Source organism: Penaeus chinensis, chromosome 24 (genome assembly GCF_019202785.1).
Source record: "Penaeus chinensis breed Huanghai No. 1 chromosome 24, ASM1920278v2, whole genome shotgun sequence".
Lineage (NCBI taxonomy): Eukaryota > Metazoa > Arthropoda > Malacostraca > Decapoda > Penaeidae > Penaeus > Penaeus chinensis.
This window is the reverse complement of record NC_061842.1, coordinates 23,150,953-23,155,952: the sequence shown is the minus strand read 5'-3', so window position 1 is coordinate 23,155,952 and position 5,000 is coordinate 23,150,953.

Here is a 5,000-nt window from a genome sequence, read left to right as displayed (position 1 = left end):
ACAAAGCAAAATGAAACAGACAGTATGCCATACCAAGAATATCCATTGTAACAAATGGAATCAAACTAAGAATATGCAATATTAGACTAATTGAGCGATATTGTGAGTACTCAAGTGTTCCAGGGACTGATTTCATAATTTCTTTAGGTAACTTGCCTGTTTCATAGATATCATTTAGGAAGTCCCAGATCAATAGCTTTCTCTCCTAAGGCCCTTAGAATTTTGATGTATACACTGTCAGGACCTGCAGCTTTCCCAGATTTCATATGCACTTCTGACTTCAGAATTGGTGGACTAGATGTTGCAGCTTCCAGGACTAGATCTTTTAATAGCCCTTGTTCATCGTCAAAAAGTTCTTGAACACATTCTTTTTTATAAAGATTGTTTACTAGTTCCTATTGCTTGGTATCCTATTTTGAAACTTGCCATTTTCGTAGCAGGTCTTTGAGCTCTGGGTGGAACCAGCTTGATAAGGGCTTCTTTTCTATTGTCGGTACTGTCTTATCAGATGCTCAGTGTCTTTGTTAGAAGCCTTTGGTAGATTAAAAAAAAAATCTTGTTGAAAAATTTCTCTTGATTAGTCTGCAATGTACCATGTTAAAAATTGGAGGCAATCCCATTTTTTTGAGGATCAATCTAAATTTTATTATCACTGAATTGTGGTCTAAATTTGCGTCTGCACCCAGATATGCTCGGGAGCTTTTGACTGCGTTTCGTTATCTTTAACTAAATATAACATAGGCAATTTGGTTTCTGGTTCTATCACCTGGACTAATCCATGTATATCGTCATCATAGTGAACATTAGACCAGGTGTTTGTGATGAACAGATTTATCTCCTCACACCTACCTATAAGTTCATCTGCACATTCATTCCGTCCTCCCTGACCATGCGGCCCAACAATTTTCCCATCTCTTTCTGGGCTAATTTCATCTGATTTACATAATAAGAATGATTCGTCAAGAGAGTTGCAGAAACTGCTAATTTGTTGGTCTTCAGCATCCACAGTTGGAGCATTTGATCTTGACTAGAAGAATGTGGTCGTTATTGGGACAGAACGATAGGATGGATTTTTTTTTTTTTTTTATCCAGAACCAGAGGCACCCATTTTTTATGTTCTTGGCCTCCTGAAAAGAGAACGCTTTCCTGGTCCTTCATAAAGCCGCCAGCATTGGGCCATCTGACTTTGCACAAACCTAAGCATTGTATATTAATCCTCTCCATATCATGGAGAAAATTGTCGAGTTTTCCTGTTCGATATAAATTTCGGATGTTCCATGTTCCGATTTTGGATAATTATAATCAAAATCTTTTAGCAGGTGTAATGCTTGTTAGTTGGTTTGCAGTCGTAGGATGACGGTCGCAGCATCCCTGCATTTGAATGCATCTACCGGGCACGTATCTTATAAAACAACCTTGTGATGCCCCGTTTACGCCATTTTGTTTATTCATGTAAATTTTCCAACTTGACATGATGTAGTTGACTGGGACCTTATACTGATGCTGATCCATAATCTTTCCCCAGGACTCACCCACTACCGTATTTAGGTTTGATTTACCCCAATATAAGCATACCAATGCAAGTGCATACACATAACGCGCAAATGCGAGTGTGTGTGTGTATTCGTGCACATGTACATGTGTGTGTGTGTGTAAATTTATTTATATATATGTGAGTGTGTGTGTGTGAATTTATATATATATATATACATATATATATATATATATATATATATATATATATATATATATATATATATATATATATGTGTGTGTGTGTGTGTGTGTGTGTGTGTGTGTGAATGTGTATATAATATATATATATATATATATATATATATATATATGTATACACACACACACACACATATATACATATACACATGTGTGTACATATATATATATATATATATATATATATATTCATATCTATGTCTAAAGCTGCATATACATATATATATGTATTTATGTATATATGTATATATATGTATGTATATACACACACACACACGCATATATATATATATATATATATATATATATATATATATATTGTGTATATATAAGTATGTATGTATATATGTATATACATATCTACATACATACACATATATGCATATATATATATATATATATATATATATATATATATATATATGTAGGAAAGTATATATATATATTGTAGTGAACGCGGGAGCGAGCTCAGCTCTGTAACACCAGTTAAGACGGAGTCTAACAATTAGCCGCACTGTCTTGGAAGTGCCAAAATAAGGCAGAGAGAGAGCGGCTAGGCGAACACAGCTTCTTCTACGGTTGTGCCATCCCGGTCCTGTCTAGCGACAATTATTTTTATCATATGGGAAAATCGCTGTGACATATATTTTTTGATTTGAGTTTATAATTTTTTTTTTTTCCTTGTAAAATATACCTCTTGATTTTTGTTTTTTATAACCATACAGAATAATCGTAACCTGGAGCCTCCTAGAAAGTATTATTGATATGAAAGGTAAATATCCAGTTGATGATAAGCAAATAATAAATAAGTTTATGACTAAGAAATACTAAATACTAAAGTCATTATGAATAAGGAAATTGAAGACTATAAACAATAACGAATGATGATAGCTTTAAAGTCATGAAAGTGATGAATGACATAACATAAAATACGTAACCTCTAAAATCCTTCACAAAATCATAATATGAGTATTTTACCAAAAAGAACATTTGCTACGCCTACCACACTACTTTAGTGTACGACAATTCTGGTGGCAGCGGGGGGATAAAGGTTATAATCATTTTGTTTATCTTGACGCTAGTGTGGTTTGTACTTTGCTAAATTCATACAATTTCTATATTTGTTATATATGTCTTTCCTGAATTAATTACAAGCTGATATAGCCTTGGTTAATGTGCTTTCTAGCATAATCTCTCATATTATTATAAAGTTGATAATTTCAATTTTGTTAATTACTTCTATTTTCATGCTGTATTCTGATACTGATTAGTGAACAAGTCAAGTATTACCAATATCTTCCTTGTGTTCACTCATGGTTTTTAGTTGTTGCATTGTTGACTTGATTTATATATCTAGTTAATTCTAATGGTGTTGTTATTGGTATTTCTTTATATTAACTAGTATATAACTGATGGTATTTTATTTTCTCCATTGAAAGTTGTCTTGTAGGTTTCAACATTGGAAACGAAACGAAAATCTCAGTGCTTGCTTACAAATTCAACAACCTTCCATCGCCATTGCATCAAATAGAGCTAGTTACGAGAGTAAAAGATGATGCAACATTAATAAATACATCAAGGTTACATTACATGGGAGCTGCTGAGCTAGTGATTAAATTTCCTTTACTTGAATGCGTAAGTACAAGACTTTTAATTTTTTTTTTTTGAATTAAATTATATTAGCTCCTCATCAATCTCCACAAGATTTGTATATCGAAATTCAAGGTTACATCTACCAAGGTTTAAGAGGTTATCTAGTGACAGTGGGGAATGCAGAAGAGTTGATTACGAGAATTTGCGGTCGCTTCCCCTTCGGTTACGTGAAATGGTTATGATAAAATCCAGCGGCTAAAATTTGGAATTGTAGATCTGTAAGTAAACTGAGTTCTCGCTTGCAAGTTGCAGTTACTAATGACAAATATGAAATTTACTGCACCTTCCATAAATGCAAGGCTCACTCCTCAGCTTCCTGGAGACCGAAATCTCCCGGTAACATGTGTTGGACTTGCGGTAACCCTGGACATCAACGTCGATCATGTCCCTTTTGCAGTACACAGATTGCCACACTCTGCAAAGAAGGTAACTAAGAAGACTTGTCAAGAAATGCTGGATGCCGAAATCATGGAGCCATCATGTGCTAGTAAGGAAATAAGATGGTAATCTACAGTTTTGTGTGATCTGAATGCTAAACCTGTAAGTGATATTCATTACCGAAAATGTATAAAATTCTGGATGACTTTCATGATAAGACCTATTTCAATATTTTAGACGTAAGAGCTGCTTGGAGTATAACAATTGCTTTAGAATACCGTGAGAAAACAGCCTTTTCAGATGGGTCCAGATTATGGCCGTTCAGACAAATGTCATTTGGTTTGAAGACTGCCCCTGCCACCTTCCAAAGAATCATCAACACATACTCTAGCACATTTAGATGATGTAATGATATTTTCTAACAACTTCGAACAACATTGCCATAATCTAAGTGAAACTAAAGCAGGTCTAAAACTGAACTTGAATAAATGCATCTTTGCTGTTAAGGATTTTAATTTCCTGGGTTCCAGAATTTCTGTGAATCATAGCTCCAAATAAAGTTCGGTCCATTAATGAACTTCCTCCACCCACAGACGTGACCGGAGTCCCGCAGATCTTTTGGATGCGATGCCATTCAAATGAAACATGCAGTTTTGTGTCAGCTTCAACATCTCTTAACTACTGCACCAGTATTGCAAAGACCTGATTCCTCGACACCTTTTGACCTCCACACAGATGCTTCAAGAGTGGGTATAGGCTCTTGTCTCATGCAAGTTAACTCTGAAGATAACCCTTATGCTGTTGCATATTACTCGTGTAAGTTGAGAGGGTCAGAAATTCGTTATAGCGTTTCTGACTTAGAAGCCCTTGCTATAAAAGAATCTGTGCAGCGTTTTGATGTATATGGTAAATCCTTTACCATTATAACTGATCACAGGCCATTAACCTATATTTTCACCCGAAGGACCAAGTCTACACAAATGTCTCGCTGGTCCCATGAGCTGTTGAAATACTTCTACCGCATTATTTATAGAAATGGATCTATTCACCACATTCCTGATCTAAGCAATGGTATTGCATCTACTGACCTTGTCTTACCTGAACCAACTGTTTCAAGAGAGGCGCAACTTAAGGGCCTAGTATGGCATGAGGTTATAAATTTCATGGAAGGCTCTACACTGCCATAAAAACGTTTTGAGTTTGAACTCAAGGATGGTGTGTTTTATCATCCATAT